Genomic DNA, 24,058 nt, shown 5'->3' with positions numbered 1-24,058 from the left:
TTTCTCTATCCACATCCTCCCAACCGCAGGCTCGACCAAGTCTACCTGGCTCTTTGAAACCCCTTGCCACTATTCCAGCCCTGTCTGATCTCTTCCTGTTTTCAGTTCCTATTGTTCTAGAATCATTACCACACTCTTTAGCATTTATCACTTAATTTTTTTTTAATCGTTTCTTATGGTTTCTTATAGAACTTCCCTGGTGGCTCAGATGGTAAAGCGTCTACCTACAATGTGGGAGAACTGGGTTTGATTCCTGGGTCGGGGAGATCCCCTGGAGAAGGAAATGGCAACCCACTCCAGTACTCTTGGCTGGAAAACCCCAGGAGTCCATGGGGTGGCAAAGAGTCAGACATGACTGAGCAACTTCACTTTCTTTCTTATGGGTTAGCTTAGGGCTAATCATATGCACTTGGTTATCACCTCTAACACATAACGCATTGTTAGGTGCCTTGCAAACATTTGTAGTTGTTGATTATTATTTCTGTTGTCTGGCAGTTAGTAAGCCATTGTGATTGACTAGAGCCTTGCTTCTTAAAGTATAGACCTCAGGCAAGTGTATCACTATCTCCTGGGAACTTTAAGAAAGTTGGACCCCACCCAAACCTGTAGAATCAGGGTCTGCATTTTAACAAGCTCCCCTGGTGACTCGTATGCACCATAAAGTTTTCGTAGCCCTGTTCTTGAAGAAGATCCCTCTTCCTGGGTGTGGCAGCGACCCCCATGGTCCTTCAACTGACTTTCCCTTTCTGTCACTGCTGTATTTAGGGATCTGGTTGTAACTGAATAGAAACTGCACGCTCTTACTGTAACAGTGAGGTTGTAAATACTGTCTTTACATGGACACTGTACCATTTAAAAGTGGCCGAAGGGCTCCATTTACGTGTTCAGGACTGTATTTGTGTTCTGATTCCAGGCAGATGCTAGATCCAAATCTTTAAAATTCCTTTAAAGGACCTCTTTTAAAAGTCTCAAACTGAGGAGCAAGAAGTATGACTTCCTTTTCCTTAGTTACCTTTTTTTTTTTCTACTTTGCACTTGAAGTGCTTACACCCACTCAGCTTGCTATTTTGAACTCTGGGAAAGAAAATTTGTGGGCATCTTGCAGTCTTTTAGGAAACAAGGCTCAGATTAAATATTTGCCACATTTTCTACGTGTTTTTTCTTCAGGAAAGTGGAGAAGCACATCATTCATGCTTTCACTCGATTTGACACGAAGTGTGTCTTTCTAAGTGTGGTTGGAAAATGGCTTCTGTCCTTATTTGCCTACCTTCACAAGACAGATGTTTCTGCCTTCTCCCCTCCCATTCCTTCTCCCCCCTTTTCACCATAGTATCTACAGTTCTAGATTTCATAAAATATAAGACTTTTTAAGAAAGTTTAGGTTCATTAAACCAAGGAAGATAATGTGTGGATTTAATTATGATGTATTAATATAACAACATGTGGACTATTCTCAGTCAAGTTTACATTTAAAATATTTTATTTAAGTCATTTACATTTCCCTATTTTTTTTTCTCTCCCTTTTAATCCAAACATATTTCACAGAGAACAGAAATCAGAGATATTGGTTAAGATGGAGGGAGAAGAGGAGGATATTTGGTAACCTCAGTCATTCAGCTTCATTTTAAATGAACTCAGGACTTTGTCCTGTAAATATCCTAAGAAAATAAAGTGGCTGCTGGAGCTATTATTTTGTGGTGCTTGTCTCATTTACAGACAGGTTATTTTCATTTTTGTTGAGACAATTAAGATGTTTTATTTAAGATAGGACTTAAAATACTTGTCTTGTATTTCATCAGTGTTCATCTACACGTACAGGGTATTATTCAGGGGACTTTGTGAAGAATTAATGCAGCTTAGTAGCTGGACTTGAGAATGAAATATTTCCAAGCAAGTGAAGTGGAAATGAGGAAAGACACAACAGGAAAAGACATGTGAATGCTTACTGAATATAAGGGTTGAAAGGTAGTAGATGGAGAGGTGCATATAATATACTATGTTTTATTTTCACATGAGAAAACAAAATATTGAACAGATGTTTATATTTGTGATTCAACACAATTCTTTTCAGACTGCTAATGAGAATTGTTTGGGTATGGCTGAATATAGAGGGTGGAAAATGCACTTAACCAAAGAATATGATCTGGGAAAATAGGTGAGGATTTCTCAAGTATATGTGTTCACACAAGGAAATATCAAGTAATATTTGAAAAAAAGAGACTAGGGAATAGAATGTAGGCCTACTGTATATTCAAACATACTATGGAACAGTAACAATAATTAAAATTACCTAATGCACACACACACACAAGTTCATGCAATAATGCACATGGAAACTATATTGCTCAATGCCAATCACATAACACTTGCTAGGTCTGAACAAACATTCCCTTTTAAATATGTAGATCAAGGTAACAGATTGAGGAAGCCAGAAATGAACCCATAATAATACAATCTATACGTAAAGTATAACACACCAAGCTTAGTCAGCAGGATTATGGGAGCTCGGGATTTGTCAAAAATCTTTGAGTATATACCTCACACTGAGAATCCAAATACACGCCAGACATATTAACTGGTGAATATCCAACAATAAACTTACAGGACAATTTGTAGACAATTAATGTATTTATTATATTGAAGACCATTTAAATTCATATAAAACGTAGAACTTAAAAATAATCAAATTATATGCATAGAATTAAATTTTATATTAAAGTTGAAATAATAAAATTATCTTAAAATATGAGATTAATAATGATTTCCATTAAAATAGAAAAGTAACTCTGAAATGCCATTTTATATTAAATAAATCAAAAACAATTAATCACATGCCACGGTGAGGAAGTTTGGTGAAAGTAGAATGCTCATATGCTGCTGGTGACTTTGTAGGTCATTTCAATCTCTTCACATCCATAAGGCTTTTGTATGAAGGCCATAAAATATTCATACCCTTTGCTTTAATAATCGTATTTTTGTTAATGTTTTAAGGGAAACGTTGTGTTGCTAGTGCTAAAAGTAAATGAGATGTATGTATGGCTGAGTGCCTTCACTGTCACCTGAAATTATCACAGCATCATTAATGGACTATAACCCAATACAAAATGTTTTTGGTGTTAAAAATTAAATAAAAATTAAAAAAAAAAGCAAATGAGAATATTTAAAATACTCCCACACATAGGAATGATCAAGGAAATGGCTAAGTAAGTATGCAAACCCTATGGACTGTGATGTCATGTCCTACTCGATAGACATGAGTTTGAGCAAGATCCGGTGATGAACAGGGAAGCCTGGTGTGCTGCAGTCCATGGGGTCACAGTTGGTCACGACTGCGCAACTGAACTGAACTGAAGTGATGGAATACTATATGGCTGATGAAAATGTGAACTTTGTGACTTATGTGGAAATATAGAATGTGCTTATGAAATGTTAAATGAAAAAAAAGAATGCGTAATTATGCGTGAGATGCATGAGAGTGTTAGGAGAGCATCTTTGTGAAAATATGCTTTGTTGTTACCGTTTAGTTGCTAAGTCCTGTTCAATTCTTTTGGGACCCGATGGATGGTAAGCTCTCCAGGCTCCTCTGTCCATGGGATTTCCCAGGCAAGAATACTGAAGCGGGTTCCATGGGGGAAAATAAATACTGGATTAGATTTTTTTTAAATGAATATGATTGCATTTGCATGGTAGGATTAAGGGTGCTTCTCTGGTTGAAAACGTCTTCAATGTTGTTATGTATTTATAAGGAAAAATAATATTTATGACCCAGTAAGGCAGCTGTGCTAATAACTCTGGCTGTTAGGACACTGCTTTCTAAATGTTATTTTGGAGCTCTGCCAAAATATGCCCAAATATCTTGGGTATGTAAGAGTCTCAAGGTATTCTCAGTCTCTTTATTCTTCTTGGCCAGTTTTTTATTAAGTTTTCAAAGAAGTCGTTTGACTATAACTATGCTCAAGAGGGTAGTGTGACACCTGTGGTAATTGTGGGCCTATTCGCACTCACTTTGCACCCATTATCTTCTCTTCCTAAATTGAGAAGTGTCTTTACTGTCGTTGGTCCTCAGGAAGCTCCTGGTCAAGATTATTGAACTTTTGCTTACAGAAAGCAAAGAAGCTCTGTGACGTAAAGGGGAAAGTGGTGGAAGAGTAGTCAGGAGACCTCCCTCCCGGCGGTGGCCCAGGACAAGTGTCTGCAACCTCCTGGGCCTCAGCCTCATCCTCAGTGCAAGGAGGAATCTCCATGACCACTAATCCATAGCACAGGGCTGTGAAGACATTACAGTTCACACACTGACTCCAAGGTACCCTTCATTCTCTTCAAGGGTAGTTTTCCATGCTCCTGAGAGAGTAATTTACTATGTTCACTGTGGCAACAGCTTGGACAGCTGAAGTGTTCTTAGAGTAGCCTTGTCAATTCAGGGAGCATGGTTCCTATCTATTACATGGGGAACCATTCAACCAGAGAAAGTCACTCTAATCCAGCATTGTAGATATATGGATTTATTACACAAAAATGACTAAACTAGGCCAATTGGTGACAAGCACAATCAAATATTAGCTAATGATAAATTACTCTATTGTTTAGGCCACATACTTGACAGAAATACAAAGTTCAAATGTATTTAGATTTTCTGATGGAGCCCAAATACCACTGACTGAGGTGGGGTTGTTTTTTATTTTTGGTCTTGTTTTCCTTTTAAGGCAGGCAATAAAAACAAAATGAATGGAAGGAGGTGTAGATTCAACTGCTTTCATCAGCTTACAAAGTTATTTTAGATAGGTACTACTGCATGGTGTAAGAATTATAGGGAATCAACCATCATCTCTCAGTTGTTAGTCATTTCTAAGGAAATGAACATTTCTAGGGAATGTTGTATCGTGGTTTGCAAACATGGGGCTCACTTGTTACACAGGCAACATATCTGTACCTTCTGTGTAAATTACGACAATCATTTAACTAAATCATCCATACATATAATTAATATATTTTGTACTTACTGCTTTTGAAGCTTGGTAGGGAGCACTCATGCTGAAAAATTCCTAAATAATTCGAAATCACTGACCACTCAGAGAGTCCTAGTTAGTTTGAAACTAGAGCATACTTGCTATATTGTGAATGAAAAACCTAAATAAGATTCTGGCTTGGTGGCCAATCATGAAATGATGCAAGAAGTGAAGCAAGAACTATGAATACATAATTTAAGAAAACAATATTTCATCTAAATAATGAACAGAGCGGTGGTAGATCTAGACACTTGTACAGGTCAGTTTCACATTATACATTGAAGCATTAATGAGGAAAGGATTCTTAGGGTCTTCAAGTCATTCTGTATCATGATGGGCAGTGCCCCAGATTTTTCCTAGAAAGCGACTAGCCTAAACAGTATGACAGCACAAAACCATCGTGTAAGAACCCAGACATGATAGGACACTAGCTACTCAACGTTGTTTGAAAGCACCTTTGTATAACTAACTCTTTCATAAAGGGCCTGGAAAAGTGCCAAAAAAATATTGCACAGCTCTTAGATACTCAATGTGAAAATTATGTGCATTGTACCATTTTGCATTTCATTGTTTAGGTGCTCTAAACCTAAGCAATGTAATGGTCCAGTGTAATTAAAATAACCAAACTATTTGACATTTGTCTCGTCATAGTTATGGCAAGAACCCTAGAATAATAATTAAGGCTATTTATCACCATTAATGAGGACCATATCCACATGAGTTTCCTAGATAACTATTTCTTGAATAGCAGCAAGACTAGCATCTAGACATTGGTTGTCTTGGAAGTGAAAACACATTTCCCATGGGAACTGGGGATTTCTACTTAGTATTATTATTACTATTTGTCTTCTCCATTAGCAGGAACAATTTTGTTTTGTTTTGTTGGAGCATCTACCTTCAAATAGTGGGTAACAAATCTATTTAAACCTTTTTTTTTACAACTGAGGTAACTCAATTTTTCTGTTAACAATATGTGTAGTGGGACTCGGGGAGTGACAGTATGTGGTTAATTCCAAATTGCATTATAAAAATATATATTTATGACCTTGCAATAGGTTTTTAACTTTCACTGGAATATAGTTGTGTCTTATGTCCTAGAACTTTAAAGTTACTTAATCTACCCTGGGAGGACCTGATTCAGAAGTAGCCAGAAGCTGTCCAGTTTTCTCACTCTTCTGCCTAGCCTCCCAGATTCCCATTTATCTTAGGTTCTCATCAATTGAGATATAGCTTTGCCTTCTGTCAAACTTTCTCTTGAAGCTAAGATAGCAAGTTAATATTTGAGCTTCAGAAAATACACATCTATGGGTAAGATGAATAGAATTAACTGATATTACTTATGAACCATAATTAAGCTGTTTATGGGTCTCTAGTAAACACTTTCTGTGGGAGACAGGGTGTAACAGTCTAAGAATGATTTGGAAATTTATGCTAGTGAATTCTCCCAAATGATCTATCTGGATATTCATTTATATTCCTCAAGAGAGATTGCCTATAACTAGGACTTGCCTGCTGTAAAGAACTGCAACCTCCACATTTTCATTGCATCAGTAAATTAATAAGAATCAATGAATAGAATTCCAAAGTAGTCAGTTACATCTTTTCCTCATCTCTAATTTTACTTATCCTAACTGACATTATATAGTCATCACTTCCGTGTGCCAATCAGTACTGAAAATAAACTCTTCTGCTCTCACACATTGTTATTTTATTGCTTTTTCTGTGCCTGAACATTCTTTTTATTTTCAAACTGGAAAATTTAATCTAGTTGCCAGATGCTTTTGTTGCTCTACAGTTTTAAGTAGCACAGTTACTTAGAATATATAATAATAATCTTGCTTTGATTTCCATGTTACTAATATATAGATGATATAATGCTCCTCTGGTTTAAATGCTATACTTTGTTGTGTTTTTTTCTCTTTCCTCAATAGGTGGAGTCTTTGGATTTTTTAAAAGACAACAGTAATTGGATCTACTTGAAAAATTAAGTGAATTGATTTGTTTGGAACACTCTTTGACCAATTCTTTAACGTTTAGCCACTGGGTAAGTTGAGTCAAGTACTTTCTATGTGGTTTGACTTCAAAATTATTGAAATGATCTCAAGCCAGGTATTAAGCTTTATGTGAAATTTTGAAACTCATAATTTGAGGCCCTCAAAACCTGTGAAAGATGTCTAGGATGCTATCTAAATGAACTTCACCACATCAGCAGAACCAACCTGATGAGAAAGATGAGAAGATTAGAAAATGTTGTCATTTATAGTTTGAAACCAGATCCTTTCATTTACTGTTCTAATCATTATTTGCTTGTTGCAATCTGAGGTAATGTGAGAATATCAGATTTTACTTTTAGTGACATATTCGGTACTGTATCGTATCAGATTCAAATCTAAGGTATCAGGCAGCAGTCCCCAACCCTTTTGGCACCAGCATTCTGGTTTGGTGGAAGACAGTGTTTCTACAGACTGAGGACAGGGGATGGTGGTTTCAGGATGACTCAAGAGCAGTAGGGTTTGAGCTTCTATGAGAATTCAATACTGTTGCTTATCTGACAGGATGCAGGCCTCAGGGAGTAATGCTGGTGATGGGGAGCAGCTGTAAATACAGACGAAGCTTCGCTCACCTGCCTGCCCTCCACACACCTCTGCTGTGTGGCCCAGGGGTACAGGGAGGTGGTTGGGGTCCCCTGCTACAAGGAACATTTTCCCGACCCAGGGATTGAACCTGTGTCTTCTGCATTGGCAGGCAGATTCTTTACTACAGCACCACCTGGGAAGCCCCTGAGAAAATTAGTAACTCTCCTTATTCTCGTTTTGCCGAAGGCTTGGTTTCTGTGATAAGAATAGCAATCTGAAGGACTTACTTAATCCAGCTTCCTTATTGCACTGTGTCACTTCAGAATGCTCTTAAGGTACAGAATTCTTAACCAGGAAGTTTAGGCTTTTAGCAAATTTTGGGGCTGCCAAGCCAAAATTTAGCGGGAACAGGACTTTGGTTACTGTTAAGATGTCAGTGTAGTAAAGCCTGCTCTGTCAAACAGATTTTTAAAGTCAGAAATCTAAACAATACTGGTTTTAGGGTTTGGTAATTTTGGTTTTAACTGGGCAAATGCTTACTCTCTATACAGTAACAGAAAACAGGGAAAAAATTTTGTATTCCTAGTCCAGGTCACAAGATTTGACTTTCTGAAATTCTATGTTTTATTCATGATTCTAAATTGTGCAGCCTGGTACTTAATTTTCCTCTGGATAAACTGAAGGTATTTAAAAATCTGATGAATGATGGTAAATGAGAAGAAAGTGTCTAACCATTCAGGGAACAGACTTCAAAACCAAACTAACAGTGTCTGCTTTACCTGTGGGCATCTTCAGACGTGATGGGTCAGGGGGTGTTTCAGGGATACTGTCGAATACGGATTATGCATTGCTAACAATTGCTTTAGCTTTGTCTAGAATAATTTTCCTTTGGCAACTTCCCTGGAACTTGATTTGTTTGAATAGCTTTTGAGCATCCAGTGAGTGCAGAGATGTTAAGTGTGGAAACCCAGGGAACCTTTTCATGTGGCTTGAATGGGTTCATGGACCCAAGATTCATCTGTGACCAAGTTTTTACTGTTATGGGCACATGGTACTTTTGGGAAATTTTTTAGGGTAACTCAGTGGACATGAATTTGAGCAAACTCTGGGAGATTGTGGAGGACAGGGGAGCCTAGCGTACTGCCATCCATGGGGTCACCAAGAGTCGGACACAACTTAGTCACTGAACAACAACAACAACAACAGCTAAGCAGATGAAAAACCCATCAGGAAGAGAAATGGTAAAGAAGTTTCAAAAGCAAAACCTTAATTTCTTCAGTAGCCATAATGGAAGATGAAAATTGATACTCTGAACTACTCACTTAAATGTCTTTGTCTGCCACATTTCATTTTCCATCTGCTCACAAGGATTGACTTATACAGTTATTCCCAAAGTACCCCAGAGTATAACAGTTAAATTTGGTTGGTGGGACCTAATTTAAATTATGTTTAGGAAACTGTTCTGTAAGTGCCTCGTGAGAATGGACGTTGGCCTTCCTGCTTATCTCACTGTGAATTCTGAGCACCTTTGGTTAAGTCAGATCTTTGGTTAAGTCAGTCACTGCATTTTAAAATAATTTTTCTTTTGAGTTACATAAGGACACAACTTAATTCGTAAGGTTACAGGAGGATTAAACTCTTGGCAGGTGGTAGAGACTCAGTAACTAGTAGTAATAATAACAATGGTGATTCACGGTGGTTAAGTCACAATCATGGTTTAAACGTAACAGTAATTGTATTTTATTAATCACATGACTGATTCTTTAGCCTGTCATTGTGGACATAGCTCACAGAGATGAGTACTTCTTCTCCATTAAACCAAATACTTGTTGAAATACTCCATAAAAACAAATGCTTGTTTTGGTAAGAAGCACAGCATATGAAACCAGTCAGCTTTTTTCATGCCATATATGACATTATCAGCAAGCTGTCAATCACTTTATCTGTGAGCCTGGTCTTGTCCATTGACTCAAGCAAGGATTTTTTTTTTTTTCAAATAATAAATTTTTTAAATGTGTCCATTTTCCCCCACTCAAAATTGCTAGTAATAGAAAACAGGGTAAATAAAAAGGGAAAGTTTGCATGATAAAATTTTACATGATAAAAAAAGAAGACTGTCATCATTAGGATGGTCTTCCTTTTATGATATTTTTTGTAAAAAGATAATAAATATAGATTACTTTATAATAATGTGACTTTTCACGTCCTGCCATTGTCCTTCAAGAAGCCAGTGCTTTTGACCGATCTTGACCTTATTCATTTTCAGGTACTAGTAGCTGGACTATATAGACCTTTAAATCAGGTGCACAGAGTTATATGCTCTCATTGCATTGAATGCAATTATTTCAGAATTATGTAAGTAGTATGTCTTCTTTACACTAAGGAAAGATAAGACGGAGGGTGAAAATTGTTAGCATTCACCAAGTATGTTCTGCAGAGTCAGGTTTTTTGCTATAGCTGCTTCATCTCTGAAAAGTAAGAATAAAGGATTCTATATTCATTTGAGGAAATCAGATTTCAGAGAAGTAATTAATTTGTTGAGAATTCTACAGTTATGATAGTAATTTTAAGAGTCAGAAGTTATCAAAATCTTACTTTGAATTAGAAAATCCAAACTATGTAATTCTATTTCCTGTAGAAATTGCTGTATTTTCTGATTTCCCCAGACTCAGTTTTCATCCATCCATCTGCTCCTTTATATGTTTTTATAGTTATTTTTGTCATTACTTATACCAATATGGAAAATAAAACGGAAGATTTTTAATCCATTTTATTTAGACACATTTTTCCTGGTGGCTCAGATGGTAAAGAATCTGCCTGCAATGCAGGAGACCTGGGTTCGATCCCTGGATTGGAATGATCCTTTGGAGTGGGAAATGGCAACCCATGCCAGTATTCTTGCCTGGAAAATTCCACGGACAGAGGAGCCTGGTTGGCTACAGTCGATGGGGTCGCAGAGAGTCGTACATGGCTGAGCATGCATGCATATACATAAAGATTTGATGAGGTTTCAAATAAGGTTTGCACTCTGTTCTCTATGGTTTGATACAGCTTTTCCTGCTATTATATATAATTCAGAGCAGACCTGATGAACTTCAATGTGTTGTGGCCTTCAGAATATTTACTTTAAATGGAGCCATTTTTATAGGTTTTTCAGGTGCTTACAGTTCTGTTGGGTCCTTTATGTTTTAAGTTAGCTGAAGAGAGTTTTACTAAACCGATATGAAACCTATGGCCTTATAAACTCTTCCACAGACTGTGGTTTGTTTGGTCATTACAGTCTGTGTGAGTGGAGCTCATTACTGTTAGCTTCTCGGGCTACAGAATTTCACTTTTTCAAAATTATTTTTAACCTCTTGTATAAAATTTCAGTCTTCCTGCTTTGTTTTTCAAGCACGTCACTGGACTATGCCTAGATTCATTCATACATTCAGTCCCTTACCCTTCATTTATTCATCATCAGCAAGATTAATTAAACCAGTATTCTGAGCAGAGCACATTTTGTTCCTCGAACATTCTGTAGCCATTTGAAAGACTTGACTGATTTTCTCTCATTTTCTCTTGTTTCATGGTACTCCCTCCTGCCTCTCCTTTCTGCCCCTTCCTTTAACTTGCAGTGTAGGATGGCTGTGTGTGGCAGGACCCCTTCTCTTGTATTGGCCACAGAGAACCTGCACAATGGAACTGAGTAGTCATATGCCTTGTTTCTAGGATGGCCTGAATAATTATTTGTGTAATGCTTTACAGTTTGCCAGTGGCTTCCACATTGGATGATCTCACTTAAATCAAGAACTATTGTGTGGCTACTACTTACATTTAATTTTGTGTGTGAGGAAACGGAGGCTCTGGGGGTTACAGTGGAATGGTTTGCTCCAAGTCACAGCATTTGTGAGTCATAAAAGCAGGATTCAACCCTGGTTCTCCCAACTTCAGACGGCATGTCATTCGATGCCAGGTCACCAGTCTGGTTGACGGTGCTGTGCTGTGTGCTGGGAGTGTTCAAATACCAGAGATTTGTTGATATCATCTGTATATTCTCTTTAGCATGAAACATGTGAGTAGATGCCATATGGAGGTTGGGGGAAGAACCAGATCTCACAGTTTTAAGGAATCTTGAAGGCAATGCACCTTTACTTCCTTGATGATACTGTGAAATTCACCAATCACTCCCTTGCTCTGAGAATCTCATAGACTCCAGGCAACATCCTTGTAGATCAAGAATGGCTTTTGGAATTCTGGTCTTTTGGCAGTTATAGTTTTCACTGTGAATTACTAGATTGGATATTGGGGAGCATCACCCACGAGGGAGGTCGTCATGCTTTATCTCTTCTCTCTGAAACGCCTTGCTGTTGTTGTTTAATCATTCAGTGGTGTCCTACTCTTTTGCTACCCCATGGACTGCAGCCAGTCAGGCTCCTCTGTTCATGGGGTTTCCCAGGCAAGAATATTGGAGTGGGTTGCCATTTCCTTCTCTAAGGGATCTTCCCAACCCAGGGATTGGGTTCTAATTCTCCTGCATTTCAGGCAGATTCTTTACCGCTGAACCAGCTGAGAAACCCTGGAGTCCCATTAATACTTTGTATTTTTCTCCTGTCATGTTTTTGTATATATTTTTGTGTTTGTGCTTTTTAGTAAAGTGATACCTGTAGGACTTTTATCACACCTGCCACTCTGTAAGCTGCTTGAAGGCAAAGAGTGCATCTTTATTTCATTGGTGTCCTCTTCAGCCTTAAAAAATAGTGGTTGAAAAACAAGTAGTAGATATTCCATAAAGAAGTGTTGAATTTAATGAAAACATTTGATTATGAGCTTTCATCTAAGATTCATTTTGGGAGCTTCAAATTGGTACCTGGGCACAGATTTAATTTTAATCATAGTAGGGAGATGAATCAGCAAGTCTTTGTGTGTATGAGTTGCTCAGTCGTGTCTGACTCTTTGCGACACCATGGACTATAGCTTGCCAGACTCCTCTGTCATAGAATTCTCCAGGCAAGAATACTGGAGTGGGTTGCCATGCCCCTTCTCCAGGGGATCTTCCCCAGCCAGGGATCGAACCTGGGTCTCCCTCATTTCAGGCACATTCTTTACCATATGAGACACCAGGAAAGCCCCTGAGCAGAGAGCCATGAACAGATTTATCTGCTTTGTAGGTGATCTTTGCAAATGCAAAAAATTTGTCTTGAAGTAAAATAACAACCCCCCCCCCTCCAGCCACAAACAAAACAAAACTCCATACATTCTCCTACAAAGGTATTTTATTGTCCCTGTCTTGACCATGAGAACAAAAATAATTGATCTCTGCAAAGACTTAATGAGATAAAATAACAGTGGGCTCTGTTTGGAGGCTTCCTAGAAGGTACAGGTGTAGCTGTGCTGTGAATGTGGAGCATAGCTGTCACAGGCTTAGCACTAAGGATGTGCATTTAACTTGGCCTGCATTGCTGGGAAGTCCCTGAAAATTTTTTAGCCAGAGTGATGTCATCAGAGCTGCACTTTAGGAAACTGAATCAGGCTGGGTTGTGTTGGATGGCGTGGGGGTAGAGGTGCGGGTGGGGTGAGTGGGTGCAAGAGTCCCTGAAAGCCTCTTAGGCGGCACTTAACATTAATTCACACAAGAAGCTGTCACCTCCTGTTATGCCCTTTCCCTCGCCTCCCACACGTACATCACAGATGAAAGCACTGTTAAGAAAACCTTAGTGAACACTTAAATCCCAAGTTCAAGGAATTCTTTCTTTTTTATTGTATCAAAGTATAGTTGATTTACAATATTGCCTTCGTTTTGGGTGTACAGCATAGTGATTCAGTGTTTTTATTTTTATAGATTACACTCCATCTATCATGGCTATACTACCCTGTGCTGGAATTCTGACTTAACTTCCTCCAGTCTTTTCTTTAGCTTCTCACTTCTTGGTTCTGCATCCTCATGCCTTTGTGGCTACTTTCAGCTCAAAGTATTTCCTTTAAGACTCTACTGATGCCTCCACAAGTGACTGCTTCTGAGAATTGTCCCTGGAGTCCATACACCCAATGCCCAAGGGCACAGTGCCTAGACCTGACCTATGAAAATGTGACAGTTGTACCAAAGCACCTTTGATCTGACTTTGTGCAGTGGAGGGTCAGATGGGTGTTGAGGGCCTGAATTGCAGTGACAGCAATATTGTAAATCAACGGGTGGACAGGACACAGACAAGATGAGAGAGGATGTGCAGCAGGCCCATATAGGGCTGCCTGATTGGATGTAGGAGGTGTGTGTGTGTGTGTGTGTGTGCGTGCACATGTGCTTCCGGGGGCGGGGAGCAGGAAGAAGCTGTCAGTGATGACACTGGGCTTTGAGTTTGAATAGGATTTTTAATAGAAAAAGGGAAGTGAATCCAGAAGCTGGCTTGGGCTGTAGGATGATGAATTTGTGTACCAGTTGAGTTTGAGATAAAAGTAGATAAAAACATGTACTTTCTACTACTCGACTTTTTTTTCCCATGAGGATTTATAGCTGGAAACAGGAAATCATTGGAAGACTTGAGTTTTCTTCCTCTTTTTGCTGTTCTTCCAGCTTCTTAAATATTTCCCAAGAGCTGAGGATGATTTTAGGTTTTCTCAACCTTACCCCTGCCAAAATCCCCCACAAATTCATCTCTCCAGGAACATGTGTACTTGTCCGAGTACTCACAGCAGCCAGAAGTGTACCTTTCAGCCTCCTAAAATAAAAACTTTTGGGAAAAATATAGTTGTCCTCTCCTTTTGACAAGCATGAACATTGTCACCTTACGACTTGCTGAAATAGCTCAGCAAAGAAACACTTTCGTGCAGGCTGGAAAATCAAGGGAATGCAAAAACACAGGCACTTCCTCTTCCCTTTGCTTGAGGCATTCAACTGAGACTCTCTAGTTCAGGGAAACAGGGGCATTTTTACTTGAGCACTAAACTCGAAGAAGTGTATTAACCATTCAAATCAGTGTGTATTAGCCATTCGAATCAAAAGTTGTTCTCTCAATTGGTGGTATTTCTAACAATAACATCCTTAGGCTCTTAAATTTGGCGGTAGCAGAGAGCCAGCTGGTCCCAGTGTAATACACTCCCATCCCCATCCACTGAGGAGTTTCTGAATTTCAGCAGAGATATTCTTGATTCAATCAGTTTAAAAGCATATAATGATCCTGTAATTATAATTTGTCATTACCTTGTGTACTAATGATTAAAGCAAACATTTAATAACCAAAGGGCAGTAAATATATTTTAGATCTTGAGCCATAAAAAGATTCCCATTAACAGAATGTTTTTTGCACAAATAAATTATTCATTGACTGTAGCAGAGCTTGAGCCTGTCATCAGCCTTAAGTGGAAATTTTGAGAACACCAATCATAACAGACGCCAACACTAAGTTGGCTTGAGCCTTCATCCTTCTTACATGGAACCTGAACTTTTTTGGCTATTTATAAGAGCTTTAATTCGGTTAAATTCAATGAATATTTATGGCATTTCTGCCATATGCAATTTAGTGTTCTGGTGGTTGGAGGACTACAATGATGAGTAAGTCTTCATTTTAGTCTTTAAGTTGTTTATACACCTAAAAGAGGGACAAGATTAGTAAATACATGACTTGGATATAAGAAGGCTTAAGTAGCAACCTCAGAAATGTATAAATAAAATTTGTTGCAAATTCAGGGGAGAAAGAAATCACATGCATTTTCTCATGGGAACAGGGAGGGAAGAGTTTGGAGATCAAGAAGTGTTCCCTGAGGAAGGCTTTTAAGATGGGCAAGGTTTTGACAGATGGAGAGAATTATAATGACATAGGCAAAAAGTTGGGATGTATAATGTGGATGTCATTGGAATGAAAAGTAACTTGGTGTGTTTGGAACACAACATTGGTAAGTGAAGAGACATGAAAGAAGAGGAAAGAGAGATACCTAGAGATTTAGAGAGTATAGAAGGCTTTCAATGAGTAATTAGCACATCAGTTTGGTAGACATTAAGGAACCACTTTTGAGCTAAGGAATGATGTGATTGGATTATATTTTTGAAATATACCTCACCTCATAGGTAAGACTTAGAAAACTTGGAGGTCAACAAGTTAAAGAGCCATTGGAATTGTCTCCATGAGAGGTAATAAATTTCTGAACTAAGTTGGTGGTAATAAGAATACAAAGGAGGGCCCAGATGGGAGAGATGGTACAATTATTTGTCTATAGGTTTCGCACATGATTGCCTACATGACGGGTAGAAAAGAGGAAAGAGTTAAAAATTCCATTCAACAACTTTAGGCAGTTTTTGAATCCAGTCAACATCTGTGGAAAACCAGAGTCATATGCAAGACGTTGTACTCCGTGCTAGAGTTGTGTACTAAGGAAAATGAGAAAGCTGCTGTCTCTGAATGGCTGAAAATTTGATTGGGGAGATAAATGTACTCAACTAAAATCCAAAGCAGATCATGATTAGTATGATCACAGGAGATATGAGAGAGTGGTGCTTGTGTTAATTTTGATGCTGGAAAAGTGGAGAAACATCTAGGGGAGAGGACACTTGGGCCTGGAAGATCAGATAGAGGAATCCAAACTATTTTAGGTCCCAGAAACATAGTGGGAAAAACTAAATGAGACAAGTATCAAAGAAGCTGAGGGGGAAGAACCTTACAGACAGAGGAGCTCTTATTGCCCCTGGTATGTCAGATTCTGAGCTGGGAGCTCTGTGTTTAAGGAGTGGTTCCACAGTGCTCACAGTACTGCAGAGCGTTAACAATGTTATCTAAGGAAGGGCCCCTGCATTCAGCAATTTCAGGATTAGGAGTGGTTTTTTGAAGAGGTTTCGGTTGGATAGAGATTAGCCTGGTGGCTCAGATGGTACAGAATCCGCTTGCAATGCAGGATACCTGGGTTCAGTCTGTGGGTTGGGAAGATCCCCTGGAGAAGGAAGTGGCTACCCACTCCAGTATTCTTGCCTGGAGAATTCCATGGACAGAAGAGTCTGATGCGCTACATACAGTCCATGGTCTCACAAAGAGTCGGACATGACTGAGCGGCTAACTCAGTTGAGTAGGGAAGGAAATATTCTGAAGGTTATTCCTAGTCTTGAAGCCCCAGTACTTTGGCCACCTGATGGGAAGAGCTGACTCTGGAAAAGACTCTGAAGCCGGGAAAGATTGAGGGCAAGAGGAGAAGGGAACAGCAGAGGAAGAGATGGTTAGATAGTATCACTGACTCAATGGACATGAGTTTGAGCAAATTCCAGGAGAAAGCAAAGGACAGGGAAGCCTGGCATGCTGCTGTCCATAGGCTCTCAAAGAGTTGGACATGACTGAGCAACTGAACATCAACAGCAATCTTGAAGACAGAAGTAAACTCTAGACTGAACTTTCCTCAGTGATTTATCCTTGACGGGTCAAGTTTACAGAAACAGTAGATCTGATTGCACCAGGTGGTCTTCGAGGTACCCCCTTGAGAATGTGTTAGTCCTGAGCGGTTTAGTTGCTCAGTGGTTTTGACCCTTTGTGACCCCACGGACTACAGCCGGCCAGGCTCCTCTGTCCATGGGATTCTCCAGGCAAGAATACTGGAGTGGGTTGCCATCCCCTTCTCCAGGCGAGCTTCCCGACGCAGGGATGGAACCTGGGTCTCCCACACTGCAGGCAGATTGCTTACCATCTGAGCCACCTACTCCTGAGAAGTCTTTGCTAATTGTATGTTGCAAGCGTCTTGGATTCCTAGATGATTTTCTCACAGGTCGGAGATTTCAACACTGACTCCCAGCCTCCCTTGCTCACTTCCTTCTTCCCACCCCTTCCCTTTAAGCACCCAGCTGGTTAGGGTGCACGCATTTGCCACACCCTTGGCTCAAGGTCAGGGAAGTCCTCGGGCTCTCCTTGGCGCTTTTCCCAAGTGGAAGGAGATTTCGACAGAGAACAATCCAGGGAAGTGCACGCTCACAGAGACACATACGCACACACACCAGTTCTTTTCCTGTCCTTCAAGATATTCATGTGCCAGTAAACAGACAAAACATACCGTCACTTACAGGCAGGTTGTGTCACATTCACCCTGAGAAAACAGGGCAGGAATGTAGTCATCTAGCAGGAGGTAATGGGGACAGCATTTAGGAACAGTGATAGAGAAAAAATTAAAGGAGTAACACATTACTATAGAATGTGAAGGGATGACATCGTGTCAAGGTTATGTTTAGTGGAGTTTTAAAAAATCAATTAGTACAGTAAATTGAACACAATAAAAGAATTTTCACAGAGGCACTCATATTACTACAGAGGGGAATTTTAAATTGTATCAGGCCATCCTGTAATTTGAGAGGAACGAAAGGAGGGAATTTAAAAGGAGTAGGAGACTGGAGCAAGAAGCAATTGCTTCTTCACCCCTCAAACGTTGTGTGTTAATTATCATTCATTCATTCATTTATCCATTACCCACTTGATCACTCTATCAATAAACGTTTACCAACTTCCTATCGTGTCTTGAGCTGAATGCTGGGAAATGTAACTGAGTAGAGGGGGGAAAAATGTAACATTTTAAATACAGTACATCCTTCTTATGGGAAACTAGCCAATAGAAGTAGGTTTCCCTGTTTTATTAATATTAGTGTGTGTTAGTCACTCAGTCGTGTCCGACTCTTTGTGACCGACCCCATGGACTATAGCCCGCCAGGCACCTCTGTCCATGACATTCTCCAGGCAAGCATACTGGAGCAGGTTGCCATTTCCTTCTTCAGGGGATCTTCCCAACCCAGGGATCAAACCTGGGTCTCCTGCATTGCAGGCGGATGCTTTACTGTCTGTGCTACTAGGGAATCCCACAGCTTGATAGAAGTACATTTATGAGGTGAGTATTATATACTCCTGATTTTACCGCTCAAAGCTGACTTTCTGCCATTGTAAATCCTAAAATGGGTTCAACTTGCTACAGTACAGTAGTCCAGCTCTATTCGATTAATGGTTATGGGACTTGTCAGAACTTCTAGAGAAACTGTCGTGTGTTCTCATCAGACTTTACCTACTACAGGAAAATTGGAATTTCTTTTCCTTAAGAATTCAGTCAGCAGGATGATTAATCAGGCTGCTTTTCCTCTGTCTTATCAAAAGCCTTGGGCTAGATAGGGTCAATAAGCTTTTTTGTGTCGCCATAGAAATGTCCTCAGGAAATTCCTCCAAACATAGGGTCACTATCTACCTTCTGAAACATGACAAGATCTTTACAACCAGCAGTCATTAAGTCTGACTTAGACTGGTCTCCTAGGGCACAGTAAACCTGAGAATGTTAGTGATATGTTCCTTGCCAGCTAATTCTTTCTCTTTTTACTTTTTTTAATTACCCCTCCTTGCCTCATTTTAATAATTTTCTGCTCTTTTTCCAACTGGCAACTATAGCTAATAGGTTTGTGTCTGGCAGGACTTGTTTTATTATCAGCTTGGTGATGCATAAGAAAACAAGACCTTCATTTTCAGCATATACTCATGTTTTGAGGTCAGATATAACATGGTGCCATGTTTTAACTCTATTAAATGGTCAAAAATTTAAAGTGAACTAAGAAACCTATGGCACTTTTGTCCCAGAACTCTTAATCTTGAGTTCTTTTGTTTTCAAGTAAAATAAAAAATATATGTGTGTCATATTTTCATAAATGGCAATAATTTTCATTATAAGTGGCAGCAATTTTTTATTATGTCAAAACAAAATTTTGGGTTTTTGCAGTTGATTAACATTAACATAGATTTTTGCAGAGATACTAAAATATTGTAATTAAACTATGTTAACTTGAAAGTTTTATTATACATAAAGAATGCACTAACCCAAATTTGGGAGTATTTATTGACAAAAATAAAATGTTTAAGTGGACTTTTTTTATTCTAGAGAGAGAGAAAACAATCTCACTTTGGTATTATTTTCTAAATAGTATGCATTTATGCCTGCCTATACTGTTTTCTAAATCTGTGGCCATGGAGAAGACAGGAACTGGTCTGATGTGTGTACCTAGATCATTCATTCATTCACTCATTTATTCATTCATCCAGGATAGGGATGGAAGGATGTTGATCAGTGACTGATATTTTCCATTTCAATAAATGCAAGTAAAATAAATGTTTTTAACTGGAAAATATAGTATTAATAGAGAGTGAAGAATTACATGTCACACTCTAGGTTGTTGTAAGTGGATGGAAAACTGCCATCTGGTCAGGAAATACATAATAGCATCATTTTAATAAATTATTGATTAATTAATTATAAAATTCTCTTTGATCATCTACAGGTAAAACGGATGTCTTCTTTTCAAATTATCTAGAATTGTATGCATGCTTTTAAGTTTATGTGCTGTGAACTTTTGCCAGTGGCAGGAACAAGACTTAAAATACTTAGTTATCAAGAAATTTTCTGCTATATTAAAAAAAAAAAAAGAACATTAAAAGAATTAGAAAGATAAATATGTACCTGGTGCAGAGTTGATACTCAATAAATATCTGTTATATGGAAAAAAAAGAAATTTTATGCTAGTTACAATAGAAGAGTTCTTCAGGGCCCTCATCTAAGCTTTTATTCTTAAGCTGTTTAAACATATACCTAATGGAAATTTATCCTTAAGAATTTTATGATAAGACATTTTATTTTACAATTAGCTACAGATATTAAAAATTTTCCATATCAGATATTTTATATTTGTATTTTTTGACACAAATAAGATTGTCGTATACAGTATGTGAGAAATAATATTTGTTCACTTTTTTTGTGATTTTACTTAGAATTTAGAGATGAGCCAGTGGACAAAGAAAACTTAATCTTTAATTGAAGATATACATATTATTTTATTTTAAACATTGCTAGGATTATAATCACATTTTTAATGTGCCCCATTTTACATACATATGTTTGATGCAGTTTGGATATCTGATAAAAATTTAAATTGAAATAAATTAATTCCATTTTAAGGTTGGCACTGTGAATTATTCTTCAGAACAGATGTAATTAGTTAACATTTTTCTGAAGCACACATTTTAAAATCTTTTTACCCATAATATCATTATCACTTAAACCCTCTTTTAGAAATCTTAGAGAATTATGTTTGGAAATGTTCTGTATAAATTTTGTAATGTCTATTATAAATAGATATCTTTGAGTTTGTACATTTAGTAATAATACACATAACTTATGAGAAGGATGACTCTTGGTAACTCTGTGATATCTAAGTCTTATTTTGTAACATTATCAAAACCTTAATGAGTGATTTCTGAATTTAATAATACTAATGTTACATGGTAACACATAAACAGTATGTGGATAGTTAAACTGTAGTAGGGGCTTCCCAGGTGGCACTAGTGGTAAAGAATCCGCCTGCCAATGCCAGAGACACTAGAGATGCAGGTTCAATCCCTGGGTTGGTAAGATCCCTTGGAGGAGCACATGGCAATCCATTCCGGTGCTCTTGCCAGGAAAGTCCCACGGACAGAGGAACTTGGCAAGCTATGGTCCATGGGGTCGCATCTAGTCAGACATGACTGAGTGACTGAGCACACACGTACATATAACTGTGGTAGGTAGGGAACAGTGATTGGTTGGAAAATTCATTGGTTGAAATGTCAAGAAACTGTCGAGGTTCTTGGGGTCTCATAGACTATGTATCTTGTGCAAGTAATTCAACCTTCCCTTATTCCACTACCCACCCTCTTAATTTATATATATATAATATAATTGCATATTCATGTACATCTGCAAAACCTCTAAAAGTCTTCCTCTGTTTAAAATAATATTCTGTGAGATTCTAAAGAAGAGTTGGAAGGCAAAAACCCTTCATGGGTGGCTTGCTTTCATGACAATCTTGAGGGAGAGTTGATTAGAAGCCAGGCTTGGTTTGGACATAAGTACACACAACCTAGGATTCGGCTATTGCCACCAATACTTGTGAGGCCTCCAGGGCAGGAGTTCAAATGGATGCCCACATGCTTCTTCTTAAATGAGTCAGTGATTCTTTATTTGTCAAGAATGTGAATTTGCAGGGATTTTATCTGACCAGTTTAAGTTGTGGATTTGGTGAGAATAATTTTCTGGCTCCTCCTTGCTGTTTTGAATAGTAATTAAATCCTCATCAAATAATGAATTTGTAATACCCTGTTAGTGAATTTTATATGGGTCATGCTTAATAAAAGGTTGCTTACCTTCATTGTTTCAGGCTTTATAAAGTTAAGCAGATTGACTTTGTCTAACCCCACAGTTTGCAGTGTCACAGCTCACAAATCTTCAGGGCATTTGAACTCCTTTGATTATAGATTGGAGCACAGAGATTGGGCACAACATAAGGAAAAGGCATTTCCTGGGCCTAAAACAGCTGTAGTCAGGAGCTGGGGTGTTTAAGGCTATAAGACAACTGGATGCCAGTGACAGAGGCACCCATATAGTTGTTAGCACATTTCTTTTGTGTATTTGTGGTATGGGGGCTTTCTGAGGCATGGAACCCAAGGCAGGAACTCCTCCTGCCTTAAGGTGTGGACTCTGCTATTGTATCTGGGCATTAGCATCCTCTTGAGGGGCACTAGACAGCAGAGCGCCTCCTTCCTGAGGACACTAGGGGGAGCCGGTGGAGGAAGGCGTAGCAGATGCTGTTGTGACTTGCTGTCAGACTCCCCGTGGGCTTTTGTAAGTCCTCCTTGCTGGCATCCTAGAAATACTTGGTTGGGACTTTTCGAGGGGACTGGAGGTCCTTTATGAGCAAGTGGGGCTGGAAAAGGAGCTGTGGTTAATTGGTGTTGGTGCCCCTTCATCTGTATATGCCTGTAGGCTGCGAGGGTCTGGAAGTGTTTGGGCAGCTCATTTCCAAGTCAGTAAGTGCACCCTTCACTTCCATAGGGATGGGGGAGACACTTCCATCCCTTAAATCCGTTTTCTCCACACATTTGGATAGGATAGTTCCATTTTCATTTTGTGAATATGCGCTGTGGAGGGAGCTAGCTCCTGTTGTGCCTGCTCAGTTGTGTCAGACTTTTTGTGACCCCCCGAGCTGCCGAAGGGAGCTAGGGAAACAATTAAATCATTGATCCTAGGTCATTGGAATGATGAAGGGATTTATTATTTACCTAGATTGGGAACCTTAACCACAAATAGAATTGAGAGGATCTGAGAAATTTGGTTGAGAAAAGAATTAAAACTTTATTTTCACAAACATCCAATGGAATGTTGGCACTCCCTCCATTATTAATGTAGGCAACAGACAGTAATGTTAGCAGTTTCTGTGACTTTGTCACCAGTAGAAGTCACAGATATTTTCATGTCACCTTACTTTGTAGATAATATCTCACAGTATCTTTATAATTGTGACTACTCAAAATGATGGTGAATATTATCCTGCACTGTATCCTGTTTCTGATTTTTAATAGTCACATATATTACTGTCAACAGATGTGTTTAAAATTTTTTGAGGTAGTTGAATTTCATTTCAATTGGTTTCCTTTATAGCTCTGTGTATTTTATTTGACGTAGTTGGAAACACCATGTTAGGAGGGATCCCCAGGCTTCATCAGGTTGTCCAAGGGGTTCATGGTGATGAGAAGGTTGAGAAGTTCTGATCTAGATAGAATCTCCTGTTTTACTGCCTTGGAGAGGGTAGTGAGTTACTTACGGTTACCTGGAACAGGAATTAAAAGTAGTGTCCTTCCTGTTGTGTGTGGCCCCCTGGCAGCTCCATCCCCATCTTGGTGCCAGGGGAATGAATGCCTTAGTCTTATTCAGCAAGCCCTTTTATTATGATGGAGGCCAAGTCGGCTTCCTTCTTTCCCTGTACTTCCCTGTTCTGTGGTGGCCTTCCCCTCACCTCTGACTTCCAGGCCTGCAGGTGGTGGTCATCTCCAGCTGAGCTTGGCCCTGCTTGGCCCTGCGGCCCACATCATGACAAAGCATGTTGTCCCGAGACACCTGAGCAAGTCAACAGAAAGAATAGAAAATTTAATCCTGATTGATTGACCCCATTTTAGTGGTGGTATTTCAGGCAATGTTGATATCCACCCCCCAGCAAGGGAAATCTTTCGTCCAACCCAGTGGGCTTTGTTAAATTAATTGAGGAACTCTTGTCACATAGCTTCTTCCTCTTTTAGACTAGCATAAGGCTGAAATATCAACAGAGAAATAGAGATTTAACTACTAATATTTATGTTTCACTTCCTAGTGCCATTTCTTAGCACTGTATTATTCTCTTACCTATTATAATGTTATTATCATTATCCCTGTTCAACAAATGGGAAAACGAAGGCACGGGAAGGTTAGGTAACTTGCCTGAAGTTATCTATCTGTCTACTAAGAGTTGGAGACGGAATTCGAAAGAGGTTTTCTGGGTCCAGAGCCCCTGATCTGGGCTGCTGGGCCGCGTGTCCAGTTGCTATCCCAGTGCCCCACACCACCACTGCCCAATCTCTGTTCCCTTGGTTTGGGGTTATTTTGATGCAGTTCTAGGAGGGACTCTTTCCATTTTCTCGGAGCTGTCTCTGAAAGGTACTGTGT

At 39.0% G+C, this 24,058-nt stretch overlaps 1 protein-coding gene across 22 annotated transcripts in view; it reads left to right on the top strand.

Moving 5' to 3' along the window:
• The window catches only part of HIVEP2 (HIVEP zinc finger 2), a 220,818-nt gene that overhangs the window by 116,151 nt on the left and 80,609 nt on the right, over window positions 1-24,058 (top strand). For all 22 annotated transcript variants that reach the window (XM_070796274.1, XM_070796281.1, XM_070796285.1 and 19 more), the window contains one exon: window positions 6,938-7,050. The gene's annotated coding sequence lies outside the window, so the exon portion shown is untranslated. The remainder of the gene's footprint in view (window positions 1-6,937; window positions 7,051-24,058) is intronic.

The sequence above is a fragment of the Bos indicus genome, chromosome 9 (assembly GCF_029378745.1).
Source record: "Bos indicus isolate NIAB-ARS_2022 breed Sahiwal x Tharparkar chromosome 9, NIAB-ARS_B.indTharparkar_mat_pri_1.0, whole genome shotgun sequence".
Taxonomy (NCBI): domain Eukaryota; kingdom Metazoa; phylum Chordata; class Mammalia; order Artiodactyla; family Bovidae; genus Bos; species Bos indicus.
The sequence above is the reverse complement of the archived record's forward strand: the minus strand, read 5'-3'. Positions and strand labels throughout refer to the sequence as shown.